The following is a 22,528-nucleotide window of genomic DNA, read 5'->3' as shown; positions in this document are numbered from 1 at the left end:
GAAGGATTGAGGTAGCGCCAAGGTAAGAGTCCGATTTGAACGAAGCGCTAATCTTAGCAAGCGAAATTATTCATTATGAGATTAACCAATTGTCCTCTCTATATTTTGCCGGTGCGGCGCTTCTGCGAAATGATGGATGAAGGAGGATGACTAGCGACTCTTTGAGTGGTAATGTACCAAGTAAGTATCTTGCGGTATGAATTTAAATGTCTTTTGCAGAGCGCAGCTCACCTGTTGTCTTTCTTTCTTTTGCAGAGGCAGATGCTCCGAGCGATGATTTCAAGAGAGTGCCTCGCGGGATCGTGTGGATGAAAGGAGCATTGGTGAGTATGCCGCGGCACTGCTGCTGGCAGTGCAGCGCTATAAAAGATGGTTTCTTTCCTCATAGGCGCAGCGACTCCCAGATGAAAAAGGTGAGGCTCCTGTTCTAATCTGGTCTTCTTTATCTCCTTTTCAGGTTCGGTTCGCGGAGAGCAAGACAGATGAAGCTGTAGACTGGATGCTGAGTTGCAGGCACGGTGAGCGTTATGCTGCAGAAGTGCAGAATAACGCGAAGCGTGTTTGGCTCTCTGGGTGTGGTTCAAATAGCCACCATAAAGTAGTTCCTAGGTAAAAATAGTTCCAGTACCACACCCAAGAAAAAAATAGTCCTTGGAAGAAAGTAATCCCTTCAGGGCCTTACAGTGGCCTGTACATGATTTCTCTACAGGATGACCTGTTCAGTTTTAAAAAGGCATTATGAGCCTGCCGCCAACAGCACCAGGACTGAGTCCATAAAGCCCCAAGGCGATGCTTTGAGTCTCCCTGAGTTCTCTTGGGTGCCTGTACTCTGGGCAGATGGTTCTGCTCCTGATGTCTGGGGGCAGGCATCGTGACACTTATCATACTTTGGTGTGCCCAAAACTGGTGCTGAACACAGTGCAGTCCTGAGCAGATCAAAAGCTTTCTGGTGTTCCAAGTTCCACGGTAGTGGCAAAGAAATGCCCTTCTTTTGTCAATGCCAACATTGGTTTTGTCACTAGTGAAAAGCTTGGGATCCACTGTCTACAGTAAGAAGCCATTCCTATCAAGGCTCTAACCTCTTTCTGTGTATTTGGGACAGACATGCTAGAGATGCTTTTTTACGTTCAGGTGTCAATCTTCTTCCCTCCTTTGACAGGCGATAACCTAAATAGGCGACCTGTCAACAATATTGAAACTTTTTCAATGAAGCTTTATGCCCATGCTCTGCTAGATGAATAAGCAGAAACACGGTGCCCTCCTTGCAAGCAACTTCTGAGTCTGCAGCTAAAAGAAGGTCATCAACATACTGCAATAATGTACCAGTGGGAGGCAACTCAAGTGTATCGAGCTGCTCTTTCAAAGCCCTATTGTAAATGCTCGGACTCTCCTTGTACCCTTGTGGCACAGGAGTAAATGTAAACGAGCGTCTCCCTAAGGTGAACGCAAACAAATATCTACTATCCACATGTACGGGAATACTAAAGAAGGCATTCTTAAGATCCACCACACTGAAATGAGTAGCAGAAGCTGGGATCATTGTTAATATTGTGGTTACATCAGGCACAATTGGAAATTGTGGAGCAACATTCTTATTGATGGCATGCAAATCAATGATAAAACGGAAGGGAATCGCATTATCCCCTTTCTTATACACCGGTAAAATCGGGCTAATGCACAAACTTCCTGCAATTTTCTTGATTACTCCACAATGGACAAAATCAGAAACTATGCTCTTCAGTGCTTGTTCACCATCAACTGAAATCTTATATTGTGGAATTCGTGGCAACTTTACTCCTGTTTTCAAAATGATTCTGACAGGCTCAATTTGTAAAACACCAACATCATTATCATCAATCGCCCATAAACACTCCGGAACTTCACTCAATTCCGGTGGCAAATGTCTAGTCAGAAACTGTGAGGCAGAAAATTGCTGTGGTGAAATCGTCAAATGCACTCCATCTGAAGAACAATGAATTACCGCATTTAATTCCTTCAAAAGATTCAACCCCAACAAATTCTCTCCACAGTTTGTTGTCAAAAGAAATGCACAGTGATCCGTAAATGGACCCAGTGAAATCGGTACCGGCAAAGAAACTGGACTAACCACTGGCATACCAGAAAACTCTACAGAAAAGTTAGTCTGCCCTGACAGTGGAATGTCTGGAATCCGTGAATGGCCAATGGAACACTTCTGTGCCCCTGTGTCTATTAAAAATAGATGCTTCCTATTTCCTACCATCATCTCAACGTAGGGACCTTTCTGATTAATGGGAATAGGCGTTGGTTCCAGACCCTGCTTTGGGCTGTCCTAACGAAACAATATATCATCAAAGACAAGATCCTCAGAAAGATAGGCAGTTGAAGGATTATCAAAAATATTTCTGCTATCTATACTAGGTTGCTGGCTATCTTGCGAGAATGACTGTGAATTTCTGAGTGAACTGGCTCCTACCAGGACCCCCTACCCAGGGCGGCCTCTGGATCATCTACCCATGACACCATATGTGTTATCCGACCTCTGCTGAAGGATCGGGCATTATGCTCTCTATTGACCCTCTTGTCTACAATATACACATTGGTTCACGTGTACAGGATCCAACTGCTCATTATTCTGTGGAATAGACTGACCTCAAAACTATATATTCCCACCTCTGGTCCCTTCTAACTATCTGAACTTCAACTCTAAGAATAAATGTCAGAGGACCCTCCCTCATAGGCAACTGAGAAGTAGGCAACTCTGAACATTTATTGAGCAATAAAGCAAGATCGAGCGCTAAAAAGGGTGGTAGGAATAGTATTGGGTGCAAAAAGGCTCTTATAAACAATCATCAATTCTACTGGACAACAAATCTCTTTTTATACACTCATCCTTCAGGTATTCTACCATTACCTGTAACACTTTCCTCTGCATTTCTGGAGTATACTGACTATACGTAGCATATACTTCTATGGGAGATTTCAACACATGCAAAATCCATCTAAGCGCATCCCTTGTGCAAATTCGCGTTCCTTCACTCATTGACTTACAAGGAAGAAGGAACCGTTTCCGCGCATAAAAAGCGTCCAAACTATCACCATCTATTTCATCATTCTGTAACCGTTTTAACTCCCTTCTTAACTCAAAAACCCTCTTGACATGCTCTTTTACTTTCTCCGCAGAATCCCTTGAATAGGCTAAAACATTCAAATCCCTCAACCCTTGTGGGACTTCTATGTCCGTCAATTTATTCCACATTACAGTCAAATGTATTCCCATCCCCTCAATAAAGACATTCTGTTCGGGAACACTTTCTAAATTAATGAGTGTAGAGAAGACAGTAGATTTTTTTTACCTTTCTCTATACATTGCTTAGCCCATGCATGCAATTCTCTCTTCTTATTTTTAGAAAACTGTACTTTGAGTCACTACATTTGATTCAGCACTCGCCCCTTCATCGGCTACAAGCGGAGCAGAACTGCTTGGGAAAGAGAGTAGACAGATCCTGTACAACAGGTAGTGGAGACACTACCGCTGGTAACAAAGACAGAATTACTGGAATAGTAATAATCGGAAAAGGTGGAGGTACAGGCAGAGGAACAACAATAGGAAGAGGAGCAATAACTGGCAGCGGAGGAGCAACAGGAAGAACCGGAATTGCTACCGGAGGAGATGCAACAGCAGGAAGAGGTAAGACAACAGGAATAGGTACATAAGGAAATGGTGCAGTGGTACCAGGTCTATGTTAATTTTAGTTCATCTGAGACATGAACATTTTTAGACGGATATATTTTCTGTACACCAAGTTAAAAATCCCTATCCATGTTTCTAACAGACTCTGACTGTTTCTGTTGATCATACAATAATGCCTTTTCTGAATTTTGACATATGACGACGTGTATGCTTCTATTTACTCTTAAGTTGCTACATGGCTTCTCTTTTCGATTTCTGAATCACATCAAATGCTGTAAGTCTAGCTTTTTTTTCGTTTAACAATATAGTTTCTAAATACTCTATTCGGGCAATCTCAAAACTACCATTTAATGGCCACTGAAATTCGGAAGCATGTCTAGTTCGTCTGTGCCAAATATTGTTGAATACTATACTACCAAATGCCATTCTTACAGTACATGGACATGCCGGCGACCCCTCCTGTGGCGCCGGTCGGCCAAATATCAAAGATTGTCTGTCTCTGCGGAATAACGCCCTGGAACAGGTAGACAATTTCCCAGGCATGTCAGATCACTGGTGTTACCTGACGTCGTTTGAACTCGTGAGTGCAAAACTGCAACCAAATATCAGGATACTTAGGAATCGGGGCACGACTCACCTGATTGCAAAGGACAAAGGAGGTCCGATCGGATTACAAAGGATCGACGTGGCTGGCGATTCTGGCAAAAATACCCGCTGCGATATGGGGAGCCTCATCAAGATGTCCTCTCGAACCGCTTGCTCACTGTTCAGGGATCAGATCGTGCAGTACTGTCGAGGTGTCGCGTCTCTTACAAAAAGGGGCCCCTTTTCTCACGCTCCGATCCCAGTCCAGTAGCCACGTCCTTAATCAGCGAGATGACATCAATCTTGAGGGTCCCTATTCGGGCGCCATCTTGTAAGATCAACAAAGAATATCGAGGCTAAGTACCACCAAAAATTGGATCCACCAGTCACGAAGTCATGAATATAAATTTATTCTGTACAGATTCAAATATCAAAGCAGATAGCTATCTGGCTCCCAACACCTCGCAGTGTGTACCAGAAAACACTGTGAGGGGAGTGAGTACTGGTCATCACAAAACATGCACTATTTATACACAGTCTTGGTCATAGCCCAGCCCATCTTCAAACTAATAGGTTACAAATTTGGGTTTGTGCCCAGTTCACATAACAAATATACAATATTGGTTTGTACTTTTGACATGTTGTCCCATCCTTGAAGATTCAATGGTGTTGTTGGTTCTCCATTTTAGGTTGATCTCGTTTCAAGAAACAAATTCAATAGCTTATGGCTAAGGTACATAGCTCTAGTTTGTCTGTCATTCAGTTCTTATGTTTGAATATGGCTGAGGCTATTGATGCAGACAACACTTTAAATTGAAGTTCACTTTGGCTTCAAGGTTCCTTAAACATACTGACAAACTTTGTTGTAGTCAGCTGTGTGGATCTTTAGCTTTTTAGAGTAAATCCTATTTCAAGGAATGTACAAAGGATTCCTTCAAAAACACACAGCATTAGTTTACATGCATTGTATATCACTGTTTGAGGGAGGATGAGTTTTGTAGACATAGATAACACTTTGAATGAGAGTTCATTCTGACTACAAGGTCTGTTTGCATAGGACAAATAGTCTGCTGTGCCAGCCCTAGTGTTGACATAGGCTCAAAGGTCGTTTCTGCTCTGACAGCTGAAAACATGGTTAATCATTACTGAACAGAGAGCAGAAGATGTAGGATATTTTCCAAAATGGCGTTTGAAGTCAATTCTACTTAACTGCAGGTTTTAATACAAAATGCAAAATGGCTTAGGACAATATTCATAATCAGACGATTTTTATGGGAATATGGTTTAACAGTCCCTTTGACTAGGGACCAGCTTCTCTGTACGGCCTTCTCTTTCCCAAGTTTGAACATCCTGGGCTGTGCTGGTTTGATGCCGGCTTCTCTCCTCAGATATTCCTTTGTTGGTTTTTATTGTCAGTACATGGATCCTCCCCAGCGAGGATCAGGAGTCCTTCCTTTGTTTCAAATAGGTACTCTTTATGCCTCCTTGGGGCCAACTCTTCCCAGCATGTCTATCTCTAATGAAGGTGCAGTTTTTATTTCTCCTTCACTTTCAGATCTATTGGATTTCCAGCTATTGCCATTCTGTATGCCTCTTTTACTCTTCCTCTTCTGAGTAGATTTAGGACTTGGTTGAGTAAAAGAAGAGGTATTACAATAGCAAAGAGTAGTGTGTTCAGGTTGGAATTCTTGGGACACTGAGGTTCTCAGGGTCTCATAGAAAAGAGCGCTATGTAGTTGCTTCACAGGAGTCCCTATCCCCAAGATGGCAGTCTGTCCCTGTGAGGTCACGCATATCACCACCCCTAGGGGGGAATGTTGTGTAGCGGGATCCTCTCCCTAACCTCACAGGGAAGGGCTCCCCTCTGAGGAGAAGTGACTAGATTCCATGAATTGTCACAGAATGTGGTGGCTTAGGCTTCACCAGCTCTCGGCCCCTGGTCAACCAGGTAATGTACAGTCTCTACCCCGCTAGCCTGGTCCTATTCCACTGAGGACCCACTTAGCTCCACCTACAACCCTGTTTCGCCCTCGCTACAGGTTATCCTTTCATTCTTCACCTCAGTCATCATCCTCCCTGCTCTTGCCCTCCGTCCTCTTGAGCCTCTCCTTCTTTGGTTCACTTTGCTCTTCTCACATTTAACATCCACTTTTCACTGTCCCTTCTTCATACCACTCACAGGTTGGTAATTATGGCCTCTACTGGGGAAGTGGCAGAAGATGGCCAGGGAATTGGATCTGAATTTCTGATTTGCAGAGGCCCAATCAAACTACAGCTCTCTCCTAATCCTGTAGTTATGGTATGATATGATACGTCATTTATAACGTGCATGTTCCCAAGTGTTTCTAGGCGCAACAAGACAAGGAAGGGAAAACAGATGGAGGACAAGACAAATGATCTTACTTGGCCTTCTGTTAGTCAGATCGTGCAAGTGTGAGAAACTACTTTGGGCAGGCAGAGGACCTTAAATGGCAGTCCATCATCCTAGAATCAGGTGGTCCCATCCTGACGGCTGGCCAACTCCTAACAAGGCACCACAGGTCGATAACTATGTTGAGGTTCACAGCCTGTATGGTACCACGTCTGATCTTCACAATGAAGCCCCGCTTGTGAATGCATGCATGTCTCACAGTCTGTTCCCCACGGTATAGCGTCCTTTCATCGACACCCATTTTTACGATGGGTGTATTGCTGTGGCATTTTTGCTGAAAGAAACTTTTCACATTATTTTTCGGGGGGTGGGCAAGAGCATATAAAGGGTTGTGGGGGTGGGAAATAAAACAAATAGGTACATGACAGGGGAATTGGAAGGCAAACCCTCCCAAAAATAATTTTTAAAACATTTAGAAAAGCTTTTTCTCAGAAATTCAGCAGAAAAACACCCGTCATAAAAACGGGTGTTGATGAACTGACATAGAACCCACCAAACTGCCTGTTACAAAGTTGTGCTGTTTGCCTTTTTGCTATGGCAGCTGCCATTTCACTTTGCCCTTGTCAATCTCAACCTCTCCTTCAATCTCTCTCCCCTCTCTACATATATATATCTTGGCATCTCTCTTACTATCTAATGAGAGTATATGATTACCACCCATATCTGCTGTACTATTTGATATATATTCAATTAATGTCTGAATTTCTGATTGTGATAGTGTGTGAAACAAGTGACTGCATGTAGCAAAAATGGGAAGTAGAATTTGGATACAAAATATAATTACACTTATGTAATACAAATTGTTCTGTTAATATGATTTAACTTGTTTCAGGTTGCTTGTGATGCATGCAAACTATAGTTCTACTGGTGAAAAACAAAGACCGGTAGATGTGGCAAAGGCACAATTTCTGTGTAACAGATGTCAAAGGAAGTTGCCAAGCATCTGATTACATCTCATGTGACCATCACAGACCTCACCATAGACTCTTAAAACATGTTTTGTGTCTTAAAGCAGTTATATTAATTTGACAATGCCTGTGTATTTAAAGTGTAATGGCTTTTTTCAGTTAACACTGATGGTTTCTAAAGTAGGGACTAAAAACAAATTCATTATTTTCTTTCTCTCTTTAGCAATAATCTATGTAAAAACTTAAAATGTGAAATGTAAGCATTTCCTTTTTTGCAGGCAAACCTACGCAGCTATCTGTTGCCTCCAGGTCTTTGTCGAGTGGGACTTGTGTAACTCTCTGGGGCATCACTCCATGCACACAAGCAAGGGTGACTATGAGTTGCTCATAGGTCCTCCTCGGATTGTTGATTTCAATGTAACCTGCTCCAGGACTAAACGAGACGCACAGTCAGAGGTGCCCTTCACAGGATCTAAACCATGCTGTCGATCCATGGATCAGGTTCCTCAAAGCTCTAAAACACTGGGTGGACTTTCTCATGTAGTTCTACAGACCGTGTGATGGCATAATGAGAACTCAAAGGACTGTACTTGGAAATGTCAAGAACTGCCAGAAGACCAGGCTGCGCAAGTTCATCCCTTAGTGGTCAGCATCCTCGAGAAGACCTATTGCCTCAAAGGCTTCTTAGATTCATGGCATCATCACAAAAGCAGCCACATTTGAACAATACACTCTTCCAGTTGCCACAACCAATAGCTCAGCAACTACTACTGTACAGGCCTTGTTGCCACAACATACACAGTATAAAGCGACCAAAGTCCTGCTGCCACCACTACTCTTCCAGTATTAGGCCCTAAGGCGCTGTCTCCGTTAGAACTCGTGCCTTCTTTTGGAGCTATAATTGCAGTTTTTAAAAACATTTCTGTTTCTGTTTTCAAGTTATTCCTTTTCATAAAAGTAGTCTATTGTTACCAATCTGTGTTATTTAAAATGCTTGTATTAAAAGTTATTCTAAGCAAAGTGTCATTTCAATGTGATTGATGAAAGAAATGAGACCTACAATTGAAAAGCCATCATCCAATAATATCTACATGGTACATGGTTTCTGTGGGAAACAAACTAATATAAAACAGGTGTACCTGGTGTCCATCTATGAGTTACCTGTACAGGGCAGGGGATGCAAAGTATGATGGGTGTGTATGGGGCTATAATATCTTGAACCACCACAATAAAAAAGGTTGGGGGGGTAATTTATGGGAGTGCTACATGATGCAGAACCATATCTTAAGATTCAAATAAATATGAAACTAGATACCCTGGTGTCTGGGGAAAGACATCTTTGAAATGGAGAGGTTCACTGCTCTGTTTTATGATAAAGAAAATTACATTGAGTATTTATGGAGAGCCATCAGTGAGAAATATTTCAAATGAAAAGGAGGTGCTGGTCAAGGAGGAATCGAGAGTAGGTGGAGTCTTCTGGATAAGTTTGTAAATAATCCCAGATGGGCTTGTATGATGGGGGCTAGATTTGGCATATGAATTCGATAGATGTATATGTGAACATTTAATGGAATGTACAGTTGTTGCTGTGTAGTTCAGACCAATCAGATAAATAGAAAAGAGGCATCCCTGCTGTGTAAATGGTTAACTCTTTTGTATTAGGAGGTGCAGATTATCATAGATGTGTATGGGGCAACAATTGCTTGCAGACTAACAATAAAAAAGAGTGGGGATGCAGGAAAGGGCTAAATTGTGCAGAAAAGTATTGTGTATAAAAATAGAACTGTGTAGCCATACTGTCTCACTCCATTCCATGGTTGTATACCGCCTTACTCTCTTCTTTTGTCTTCTACTCTCTCACCTCTTTCCACCATACTCTACCACCTTCTCTGACTACCAACACCCTCCATTCTCTCCCCCTTTCTGTCTTTTTCCTGTCTCCTCCCACCTCTTTCCTCTTCTGTCCCTCTGATCGTCTCACACTCCTCACTAACTACTCCTTCTCTCCACCACTCACATCTCACTTCCACTCTCTTTGCTCTCCTTCAGCATCTGCACTCATCCCCTACCCCTTCTACATCCCGCACACCAAGTGCACCCCTATCCAATTCATCCTCAAATACTTCAGCACTCGGTTCCAGCATCTGTGCACCTCACTGATCAAAGGTTTTTGGGGTGTCTTGGAAGGGGCTGGATGGTGGATAAAAATCAGTTGGGGGGCGAGAATACCATTACTACCGGATTAGAGATTTTGTTACTGCAAATTACCTGCAGAGAAAAAGGGGATGCAAATTTACCATAGGGGCATTCAGGCCTGGATATCTTGCACCCCCACAGTCAAAATGTATGGGGGTGTCCTGGAGGGGCTAGATGGTGCCTATGTATTGGTTGGGACCAGAGTAAACCAAAAACAGGATGACCACTTGTGTCAGTGTGAATTAACCCCAGGAAACAGGGTATGTAAATTTCCATAGGTGCATTCAGGCCATCATGTGCACCCTTACAATCAAAAGGTATGGGGGTGTCCAGGGAGGAGATAGATGGTGCCAATGCATTGGTTGGGACCTTAGTAAATATAAAACAGGATGACCACTTGTGTTAGTTTGAATTAATGATACAATGGCCTGTGATAGGGCAGCATTCTGTCCTACTATGTCCCGCTACCACTAAGCTATTAATCAGGCCAAATGCAAATTTGTTTTACTCTTCAAATTGAGAATTCCATTAATCAGCCCAAAGAACTGTTCAAGGTTTTTTGCTCACTGTCTGCTAAGGTGCTCCCTGCTGATTCTACCCCATCCCTAATTTTATGTGACCCGCTTGCTGACTTTTTTTTTTCTCCAAAATCGATGATATTCGTGAACATAATGTCCGTGCTCGCATTCCTACTACTTTGGCCATGGTTTCTCTGCCCTCTTCAGCTCTACTTCAGTCTCCTGTGTCTCTGACTGTCTCTGCATCCCACTGAGACTCTTTTCCATCTTTCCCGGCTACCGAAATATCTTTGGCTGTCGAGAGAATGAAATCTACATCACCTATTGTTGCAATTGCTCTTAAAATAGTGAAAGAAATGATGCCCTTCATTGTTTCTAATGTTACAGCCGCTATTAATCATTCATGTTCAACATGTACGATCCCTTCAGAGCTTAAACATGCCTTGGTGATTCCCTTGTTGAAGAAACCTTCTCTCGATCCTTTGATGCTTTGACTCACACTAACACTTGTGTTAGTGTGCGTTAACCCCAGGGAGGCAGAGTATGCGAATTACCATAGGTGCGTTCAGGCCATGATATCTTGCACCCCCACATTCAAAAGGTATGGGGGAGTCCAGGGAGCGGTTCAATGGTGCCTATACATTGGTTGGGACCAGAGTAAATCTGAAACAGGATGACCACTTGTGTTAGTGTGAATTTCCACAAGAGAAACAGGGGATGCAAATTACCACAGATGCGTTCAGGCCATGATATCTTGCACCCCCACATTCAAAATGGGGGAGTCCAGGGAGGGGCTAGATGGTGCCTCTACAATGGTTTGGACCAGATTAAACATAAAACAGGATGACCATGAACATGAGGTCGAATCCTGAGTTGAACGTGCAGAATGCTTCTATGTCTCTTGCAAAGATTCACTGTCGAACCAGGAGCCTCGAAATCTCTGGTCCAATCTCAGGTTTATTTGTCAGGTTTGTCCAGCCAATAAGAGTCCTCTTGGACAGATTTGTCAAGTTCCGTCAGTCAATCAGAGCTCTAGAATCTCCTAAAAGCAGTTTGACTGTGACCGACTAGTAAAGGCCAATCTCATTTCCTGTTTTGGGGTTTTTCTAGCATCTGGTGGAAGGAGTACATAGGGTAGGCTCACAAATCGAGAGAGCTTGGTGAGATTTTGCCAAGTTGAGCAGAGTTTTGAAGATTTTGGGGGAATTCTATTTGTTATCTGTGTTGTTTTTATCTACTTGTTGGTCTCAAGTGTGGGTTTTTGTTTGCCAATTTGTGTGCCCCTTTGTTGTGTCCCCGTTTTTAGAATAAAAGAAATTGCCATTTACTCTTGAAACCTGCGAAGTGCCCATGATACATGAAGGGAGGGACCTTTTACTGTGTGTTGGTGGTGGTTCACGGGCCCAGGTCAATCAGCAATGCCTATCTTCTGATTCAGTGTGGAGCCTGGGGCATTGGGGAGGCCTCCTCAGAAGACGAGGCAGGGCCATTAGTGTAGCCTTGAATACAAGTACATACAAGAACAGAGGCACGGACTGTTAAGTATTTAAATGAGGCGATACACCCTGGTCTCAGCCTAGTATGCAATGCACAGCTGAAATGCTTATTTTATTATGTCTATAGGTTCAATATTCTGAGCGATATACATTCATATCACACCCCTTCTCTAATACCCCAGGTCACAATGGACCAGGAATCAGGCTGGTTGGTAAAGGTAATATTTATTTTTTTATTTAAAAATCAAATGAAAAATATACTTTTAATAGGGAGCAGCAATCACAAATGTGGTGAGCATAACAGATAAAAAGGTATGTAATGCACTTAAAATCACTCTTTAGCAACACAGAAGGAAAACACCAGAGAAAAGATCACTTTTGGCTTGGTTGGAAAGATGGAATTTAAGTTAGGATTTCACCCTGCAATGTTCCTCAACCCACAAACAAACAATTCTAAATAGAGATAAGGAAGCAGCAGGTAATTGGGAATAAGGAACAGAAAACAGAATGCAAATCTAACCTCCCCAAACAAGAGAGAAAAACAGATTCGAAATCTTACACTTCAAAATGACATTTCGGAAATGGCTGGGTAAAACAATGAATGTGTGAAAAAATCCTTAAATCAGTAAAAATCTCTAAAGGGAGCAACATTGGAAAGATACTAACAATCATGAGCTATAGTTTGTGCAAAAGTAAACACTTTGAATCTGAATGGAAGGTTGAAAATAATTTAGAATAGAAATCACACATGTAAAACTTTGCAAAATTGTGGATTCCCGCCTAAAATTAACCAAACCGTGATTTGGAGTGTGGTTCTTGAGTTGGGATGTAGCTATAGGTCTTAGGTATACTCCAGAGTGGAAATGATGTCTCTAGCTATTAAGCTGAGGAATATATGCAAGGTTGAATGAGAGGCGTTTTTAGAAGAATCGGGTGATGAAAACTGAAAAGAAATTCAGTTTGGACAAGAAAATATTTACTGTAGTTTACTCTATGCTAGAGCATTCCGGCCAGAATACCAAGGAGGGACACAGTAAGCTCTAGAGTTGATTCATGACTTCAACACCAGATCCCCAGCATCCTCTCTGATGGAATCAGTTGGATCACTCGAAGTAGGATTGATAATTTAAGATTTACACAAGATAACAATGAATAAAGAATTGGCGCTTAGCAAGATAAATCAAAGACAGGATTGCAATAAGGATTCTGACAATGTTACAAGTTATTAAGGTAAGCATAGGATGGTTTAGAGATTGGGATGAGGCAAGGCAAGGTATGCTATGGTTTTCTATGATTCCTATTAATACTTACAGTCCACTTAAATTTAAGATTTTGGACCGTCCAGGGTTCTGGTCATCACACGGATCGGGTCTAACCAAGGACAGCTGGGCAAACCGGGTGGGACAGGATCATCTAGGATGTTCTGGTCACCGGACTGCACTGGACTGGCTCTTCTGGTTACTGGAGACTGGAGATCAATGGGATGGCGAGTTTGCAGGCATGCATCTAGCAGTAGCAAGCCAGATTGGATCAGGATGCTTCCATTGGGTTTTTGGGATTTTTATAATTTGAGAACTAGCTGAAAAAGGGTTCAGCAATGCATAGGCCTTGTCTTTGCAAAGAGAAATCTGGAATCAGGATCAAGCAGGATGACGAAATCAGGAACAGGACGCCACACAGGAAATCAGCAAGAAAGTCAGGAATCAGTGTCTTTGTGTGCTGTCAGGTTCCCTTATTTATCATGCCAAATGACAATCACTTAAGTATATGGCAGGGGCAGGCTTATTACCCACACCCATAATGCTAGGATTGGTCAAGAGCATAGTTTCCGCCTTGCTCTTCACTGAAAAGAATGTCATGTTTATGGGATGATTTTTACAATGACTAGAAACCTCCCCTAGCTACTGGAACCAAAATCTAACTTTCCCAGAAATACATATGTATACAGTTATTACCTCTGAGAAAATCAGATACAGAGTTTACATATTTTGTGGGTCAAATTTCAATCCAAACCCCAAGTCTGTGGGACCTGGTTTAGCCTTTCTGCTACATTTTGGCAATTTAACCATAAAAGATTTGGCCTACAATTTCCCAGTTTTGTACACAGATGCGCATTTAACCATGGGATGTGTGTACAAAATGTTATGAGCGCAATATCAATACTTTCCCCACAATCTGTCATTCTTTCCAACTTCTGTTCCTTATGCAGTAACAAGTTCTACCAAGCTCTCAAAGAAAGAGCATAAAATTAGATTTAAAACTTCACACTTTTCAAATTTGTCCTCATTCTTGATGGAAAGTTAAATGTCTTTAAAGTTCAGTTACAAAATAGGCTGTTTTAAAAGCAACAGGAAGTCTATTGTCACTTATCAGTTTTTTTTCTTTTCCCCAACTGCAAGCACATGCCAATTCCTTTGAAGCAGGATGAAGAGCCTCTCTTTTGGATGACGTTTAATGCCCCTCACACTTGAAAGGTGAGAGTCTCAGCCTGCTATTGTTCCAGCCTGGGGCAAAGACGAATGTCTGATGATGACTTGGGAAGTCCCTTTGTCCTGGGTATTCAAAGCCTCCAAGCTAGCAATTAGACTTTTCTGTTCCAGAAGTTTTATGAGGTGTCCCCCTTTCTCAGGGCTAGCAACTGGCAGAGCAATTATTTTTTTTTATATAGTTTGCCAACTCAGCCTGGGTTTTAGCTTTGATTTTCTCCTTTTAAATCTTGAATTTAAACCTATAGAATTAAAACAGTTTATAGATGTATTTTTAACAGTAACAAATCCTTTTACATTTCTAAGTAATCAAGCCTTAACACAATGATGTACTTTTGAATAGGCGATTTTCCCCCTTAAGTTAGGAAAAAGCGCGTTTTACTATTTCTTTAAATTTGGTTTGCATCTCCAGTAAATATACACTTTCTGCAGCTATAGATCTTATCTTGAGTGCTTGAATTGTTTTGCAGCATATATACAGTTACAGGCATCTATTTAGAGTCTTTCTCTGGACAGCTGATTCTTGGTACTGTTGCAAAGGAAATAGACGCTTTTCCCGTGTAAAATGAAAAAAAGCCCCTGGTTGATTTTTCAAGGATACATTTGACAGGAGCTGTCATTCAAATGAGGCCCGGTTCCTCTGAGACTCAAGGAATGATCCTGGGCATTGCAGGGCCTTTTTAATCACAGTGGGTCATGATAAATTGATGAATTTAGCACCAAGCAGCACTTTTAAGGTTGGCAAAGTGTCATTTTAAAGAGGCATTTTGGGTTTACAGCAAAGCAATGCTGCCTCTTTCACTTCGCTCCATGTAAAATGTTGCAGAGCACACTGGCACGTTCCTGCAGTGAGTACTCTGTTCCACCCCCATGAAATGTGGGTGGCAGGGTAGTGCAGCCATTTTCTGGTTGTTACAAAAACGCAGTGTGCACAGGAGTCAGCGCGGTCATTTTGTGCTGTTTCTTGCACCACTGCAGCAAAGTGATGTAGCATAGCACAGCTGAGTGGGTCAAAATATCCCACACATTCCCCCCCCGACTTCGTCTGGACTTCCAGTTGTGGGGGAGTCGGGCAAGTGGGATTTTTCTTTTCTTGAAAAGGCAGTTTGAGTCGGGTATGAGTCCTTCTTCCATCAGCGAACGATGCAGCACGCTCTCCTCACTGCCTCTGTTTGGAATGTGGAACGATACCCCAGCCTTCTCTCAGGTTTTCTTTTCTGGTGTGGAGCGACACTCCGGATTTCCTTGGGTTCTCCTTCAGGGTCCCCGAGGAGGTCCTCCTTTGTAATGACATTATTATCAGTGCAAATCTTTAAAACAGAACACAAACCGGTTATGACCATTTTCCCACTAACTGTCCTCCAATCGGGATGACAGCAGTGGGATACACGCATGCATTAAGTTACAATTTGAAATATTCCTATGCTTCAGAAGTATCTCCCACTAGGTATTCTGTAGGCTCCTCTATTTGCTTCTAAGTGTGCCTGGGGTGGCAACTCTTTAGCTGATTGATGTGGACCCACGTTTCTTTTCTGTCAAGTCACCTTTGGGGATGCGGATTCTGTAGACGAGGCCTGGGATGGTGACCTCTCCTCCATTTCTGAACTTCCATTTCCTACCATAGCCCTGGTGCTAACTGGAAGGCTTTCTTTAGGATTGCCAGGACCCTGAGATTTACTCTCCAGTCTGGACCGGGCTTGGCAATAACTGGGATCCAAATTAATCTTGAGTCGGTTGAGGATGTGACTGCCCATGTAAAAGGCAGAAGGAACACCTAGCATGACCCAACAATTGTGTTCTATGCTTTTATCACCTCTAGAAATTTTGATCATACAACTGCTAAGCAGAAGATGTTTGGAAAAGGGGATTTCCAGGCCCCATACCCATTCATACACTGACTCTACAGCGGGTAGGGTCTGGTCTTTTGGGAGTTTCTTGAATAATACTTCGCTGATGAAGCTTTCTTCGCTATTCAAGTCCACTCGGGCGAGGACAGACTCCTTCCTGTCATTTAACTAAATCAGAAAGAAGAGCTGTTTGCCCTTCTTCTGAAAGCCAGCTACACTTTGTGCTGGTTGGTTATCAATTTTGGCTATAAAATTGGAATTTTCAGATTGTGAATTGGTATAGAATTTCAGAGTATTTCCTTCCAGGGTGGAATGCCACTTGAAACTGGAAAGAAGGTTGATTTTCAAAATGGAGAGGCAATCCCATCACCAGTTTGTTGTGCTACAGAAATTATGGTTACGTTGGGTATATCATTTTTTTTAAGATGAAACTGAATTTGATATGGTTTTTGAAACACATTGTGTATAGGCGCTATATAAATAAACTATCATATCATGTGGCATGTGCCATTTAGACTAACATGGTTGACACTCTGTTTTAATTTGATTGACCTATGTCCTATTAGGACTATGTCCTAGTCTGAGTCCAGAGTACCTTATTCACAAAGTCTATTAGTGGAGATAACCTACAGAGGACACATTCCCTAATAGACAGGCGGTTCACTCTAGGCCACGACTATGACCGGGTGTTTCAGCTTGTGCCGCCCTATTTATATTTCCAGCTCTGCAGTCCCCTCAACAGGAATTTCATTCCCATCTAAGTTCTGAAGTTGTCCAGGAAGAGGGGTAAGAGGGATCTGGTATCTCTCCCCCTTCCTGAATTCAGCTGATCAAAGGCCCTCTTTGACAGAAGAGTTGCTTGGGATCCAGTGTCCACCAGTGCCGACACTGTACACTTTCCTTGTACTTGGACTGGGGCATAAAATATTCCCTCCTTCCCCTCAAGGGGGCAGAGATAACGTGCATTTTGGGCCAGTTGGTTGGTCAATTTCTTGATTCTTGTTTCTGATACCGGCGTCGTTTGGGCATGATTTTGTGTGGGAGCTTGGGGATCTGAAAGAAAAATGTGACAGTTGGATATTTGGGGAGTTTTGGGCTCCCGTTTTTTTTTGGTTCTGGGCCACCCCCCTTTTTGGAGGCAGTCACCAGAATAGGTTTTGGGCAATGTGGTTTTCTGGATTATCATTCTGGGGTTCAATAATGGCCGATTCTAACTCAGTCCCCACATTCACCCAGTCTTCATTAGGATCTCTTGGGATCCATTTTTCTTTGGGAGGAGTTCTCCCGTCCCTGAAGGAGAAGATCATTTTCCCAGAATCATCTAAGGATCCTTCCCCTTCAAATTGGAGGTCACTAACCTCCTCCACAAAATGGGTCTTTTTGAGTTCTTTATTTCTCCTACCCGCCCTCTGTTCCTTGGGTTGCAGAAATTCGGGGGCAGGAGATTTTGGTTCTGGTTCCTGGGTTTCCAGGGGCTTTTCACGGGTGGGCAAGGAAGCTTCCTCTAAGGCTGTATTCCTCCCTTCCCCCGTGCCTCCTCCTCTGGAACTGGTGAGTTGTCAGGGTTCTCTACGTGTCATTGTTCTGGAGTACCACACCCTTGGTTTGTGGGGTTCTGAGCTGCCATGTTCATCTGAGGGTTCTGCTGAGCCCTGAACATGCAACCCAGATCCTGAGACAGGTTCTGGACCTGGCACTCCAGTTGAGACACCCGTTCCGGCTGGTACGGGGGTCTCTGGTCCATCCTAGGTGAATCACGGGAAGGGTAACTATCCCTTCTCCCATAGTACCCTGGGTTTGTATGATTTGAGTAACCTTCCCATCTTGGCCTCCCCTCTCCCGGATTGGGCTATCTGGGATCTGAAAAGTGGGGAAAGAAAGGAGGGTTGTTCTGTAGGTTGAGGTTTTGAGGGTACCGGGGAAACAAACTCAACCCGGCATTTGGGGGATTACTGCCCTCATGGGGAAACTTATGAGGGAAGTTTCCTGGGGTGGTACCTACCTGGTTGAATCCCCCCCGTGGGCTGGGGGAGTCCACACATACCCCAGGATGGGTTTGTTACCCCTGTATCGGGGGCTAATGTAATCGGGGGTGTTAGGGGTCCCATTTGTGAGATTACCTCCCTGACTACCACCTGTCTGGGATTGGCCCGAGGGCCTTCTGGTTCGTTGGCTGGATGGATTTTGTACAGGTATATTTTTAGGCCACCCCATCTCCAGATCTAAAATTCGGGCAACCTTCACCTCTGCCACCTTAGCAGCAGCAGGGGTGTTGGCTGGTTTGGGGTTTTTGTTTGTGTTGTTGTTATCTACAGGTTTTTGTACCTCATAAATGCAGTTCGCCTGTTCTATGACCCAGTCCAGTGACCTTTTCTCATGAAATTCCCTCACCAGCTGGGTCATTATATATTTTGGGAGTGCATGGAAGAAGGTGGTGATAAACTCCAGACTATCTGTGCGCACCCTCCTGGTGGTCTGCGCACAGGCATGTTTGAGCTCCTGCACAAATTCTTGAGGGGCCTGATATTCTCCGCACTGCAGATTGTAGGCCGCCTTGCGGGCCTCTTGGGGGTTTTTATGTGCAGAGAAATGTTTAAGATGGCCACCCTGTAGGTGGACCCTCTTGAGTGGTTCTGATCCTTCAGTACCGCAAAGCAACTGGAGTATTCAGGAGAGAATGTCCACTTCACATACTGTATGCAATTCTGGCTGTCCTTCAGATGAAAAGTGTCCATCATCTGTTCATATAATTCCAGGTGTTCCCAGACAGAATACATTTTTATGATATGGAGTTATAACAGTCCTAATGGCCTTGATCTGCTTAAGGGGATCTTTTTGCATAGCTCCCTTAATTTTATTTGCCTTTTTGGTTTTAGTCACCTGAGTCCACTCGTCCTCAGACTCAGAGGCACTGCTACCGGAGGTGGCTTCTTGATCCTCTAGGCACTCCCTTATTCTGCGAGCTTGAGAAGGGCTTGCAGAATATTGGGGCCTAGTTTCCATATTTCTGTGGTGCTCAGAAGAGTCTTCTGACTCTCCACTGCTCCCAGGATTGGCGGAGTACCCCCCCACCGCCCTAACTGGGTAGGGGGTCTTCAGGATACTCATTGTGGTCTTTATTTCCTGGAGTTTCCCACCAAATTTCACAAACTGATCTTTTGGTAGGCAGTATTTTTGTGGATCCAATTCCCTAACTCTCCCCTCATAGAAGTCTTCCTGGTCAGAGATATTAGCACTAACATTTGGGGATCTATACAGGGACGTGCGTCCATCGATTTCTGGGGGACGCTGATCTGTCAGTCCCACTTTACCAACTCTATTGAATTCTACCACCCCCATGGCTCCTGATTCATATGAGCCAATAGACATGAAGGTGGCAGAGTTCATGGTATTGAAGGGGTTGGAGTCCCCGAGTACAGGGGTCCTTATGTGATGATCAGTGGTTGCTCTGTCCCTCTCACCCCTTTTCTTTTTCCTCCCCTAATTCCTGGTGATAAGCATAAATCTGAGCCTTTTGTTCCTCTATCAAGGCCTTACTGGTCTCAATGATTTGCTCTTGCATTGCTACTTGTTGGTGGAGCACATCATTCTTTTCACAGAGAGCCTCGTTGTCTCTCTGCGCTTCCTGCCTGGTCTGGGAGTACTGGGCCAATTTCTGCTGCAGGAGACTCGCCTCCTGAGTTTTTGCATCTTTGGTCTGGGTGTTCTCTTCCAGAGCATCCTCCACCCATCTGGTGTGCTCTAGTAGCTTCCCATATTCTGTATTTAATTCATTGAGCTCCTGGAGTGCCAGCTTTCTTCCCCCTAGCTCAGTTTTTAATTGGCTTACTTCCTGGCCTAAGGCATCCCTCGGGTGACTTAGGGTGCCCCTTTGTTCAGCCAGGTCATCCCTTTGTTTTTTTTTATAGTATGGGATTTCTGGCGCTCCTGATCAAATTCCTCTTGAGAGTGGAGGTGTTTCACAATTAATTTATTATTTTTCTCTTTCAATTTGTCTATCTGGTCTTGTAGGATAACCACCTGCTCTGCGCAGGCCCTATTAAACTGTAATTGTTGCGCAAGCTTGTGTTGACTCTGTTGCAGAGAGTCAACCTTTTCCTTACACTCCTCTTTCAGTGCTCCGCATTCTCTTTCTGCAGGAGAGCCAGATCGTCTTTTAATTTTGTGACATAATCTCTAGATTCTGCCTCTAATTCTTGGCTCTTCTGTAGCCTTTGTTCTGCAGAGCCTAGATCATTCTGGATTCTCTCTATTGATTCAATTTGATTCTGTGCCAGAACAATGTTTTCAGCGTGCTTTTCCCGCATCACTCTTATGTGGAGGTACAGGTAGGCCTGAATGAATAAAACACAATTTTTCAGGGTGAGAGGTCCCTCAACTCCCAAATATCAAAATTTATATATGTAACTACACATACATTATTTCACATTGGTGTATTTTAATAATCTTGAGATAGAGTACCAAGGGGTATTCTAGAGAAACAATACAAATGAGTATGATCCGTGCCAAAAGAGGATCTTAATGTACAAACATACAACAGCAAAAGATTGTCAGAGCAGTTGTGCAATGAAGACAGAAATCAACAATCATTGACATAACATAAAACGAGTCACAATAACAACAGTGTTTGAACTGTACACTGTTCATGTGAAGTATAGTCGTCGACACAACAATGTTTCGGCCTAAAACAGCTGTAAAGTGCATCTAGGTGAGCAGGCCTTCATCAGGACGTGTTGTGAAATGATAGTAGTCCCGGGATATCTATCAGGGGTTAATCCATTGCCAAGGTAAGATGGGTCCATGTTAAGTACCAAGTAGGAACCAAGCGGCCATTTTGCTGTGCCGTTAAAAAAACAATAACTGTCTAGGGTGCCTCAAGTGGTAATGGGTGTCTTTTGCGTGACACTGGCGGGATTGAATCAGTCGGCGTGGGTTATCTTCCTCGTGTGTCTGTACACGACTTTTAACAGTAGTTGCTGTTGCTAGCACCGGCTAGCGTCTCATCGGCAATGGAAACGGTGAAAGTGAAAATGATCTATGTGTAGTTACATATATACATTTTGATATTTGGGAGTTAAGGGACCTCTCACCCTGAAAAATTGTGTTTTGTTCATTCAAGTTTACCTACCTGGGTCTTTCAGGGTTTAGCCAGGTGCCCTAATATTTAAATCGGGTATAGGTAGGCCGCAATTCTGGCAATTTGCTCTGCTCCTCTTTAACTTTTGGGGCCATGTACAATTCACTGACAGCTTGGTGTAATGGGCCCTTGTCCTGCCATGTATCCAGGTTCATGGCAATGACCTGTCTGTTATTTCCTGCAGCCAGACATGTTCATTCTGTTCTGGCCACTCACCCCTGACGAAAAGTTTGTGGAGTGGATGCTCCCCATCCATACTGATTTCTACAGGAACAGCCATTTTGGAATATCAATTTCTTTATTAATTATTTCAGGGTTGATTTACTTTTACTTTTACAGACCGGCCTGGTCTTGGAGTATTTGTTTTGGGAGGCCCTTGTACAGTGTAGCACAGTACACCAACCAAGCAAGGTGTCACTACCCTGCAGGTTAATCTGCTGTGTTAGACTGTCATGGGTGGTAACTCAAACTCAAAATCAGGGCACGAGTCCCAAAATCTGTTAAGTATTTCAATCAGGCGATACACCCTGGTCTCAGCCTAGTATGCAGCGCACAGCTGAAATGCTTATTTTATTATGTCTATAGGTTCAATATTCTCAGTGGTATACCACCCATATCACACCCCTTCTCAAATACCCTAGGTCACAATGGACCAGGAATCAGGCTGGTTGGTAAAGGTAATATTTATTTTTTTATTTAAAATTCAAATCAAAAATATACTTTTAATAGGGAGCAGCAATCACCAATGTGGTGACAATAACAAATAAAAAGGTATGTAATGCACTTAAAGTCACTCTTTAGCAACACAGAAGGAAAACACCAGAGAAAAGAACACTTTTGGCTTGGTTGGAAAGATGGCATTTAATTTAGGATTTCACCCTGCAATATTCCTCAACCCACAAACAAACAATTCTAAATAGAGATAAGGAAGCAGCAGGTAATCAGGAATAAGGAACAGAAAAACAGAATGCAAATCTAATCTCCCCTCCCCAAACAAGAGAGAAAAATGGATTCAAAATCTTACACTTTAAAATGACATTTCGGAAATGACTGGTTAAAACAATGAATGTGTGCAAAAATCCTTAAATCAGTAAAGATCTCCAAAGGGAGCAACATTGGAAAGATACTAACAATCATGAGCTATAGTTTGTGCAAAAGTAAACACTTTGAATCTGAATGGAAGGTTGAAAATAATTTAGAATAGAAATCACACATGTAAAACTTTGCAAAATTGTGGATTCCCGCCTAAAA

The 22,528-nt window shown here is 43.0% G+C and overlaps 1 long non-coding RNA gene across 1 annotated transcript in view; it reads left to right on the top strand.

Annotated features, from left to right (window-relative positions):
* LOC138488980 (uncharacterized) overlaps nucleotides 1-8,617 on the top strand; it is a 107,951-nt gene extending 99,334 nt beyond the window's left edge. The window contains exon 3 of the long non-coding RNA XR_011274736.1: nucleotides 7,876-8,617. This is a non-coding gene — a long non-coding RNA (uncharacterized lncRNA). The remainder of the gene's footprint in view (nucleotides 1-7,875) is intronic.
* Nucleotides 8,618-22,528: the final 13,911 nt, after the last annotated feature.

Source organism: Ambystoma mexicanum, chromosome 9 (genome assembly GCF_040938575.1).
Source record: "Ambystoma mexicanum isolate Mex_15411 chromosome 9, UKY_AmexF1_1, whole genome shotgun sequence".
Taxonomy (NCBI): Eukaryota; Metazoa; Chordata; class Amphibia; order Caudata; family Ambystomatidae; genus Ambystoma; species Ambystoma mexicanum.
The sequence above is the reverse complement of the archived record's forward strand: the minus strand, read 5'-3'. Positions and strand labels throughout refer to the sequence as shown.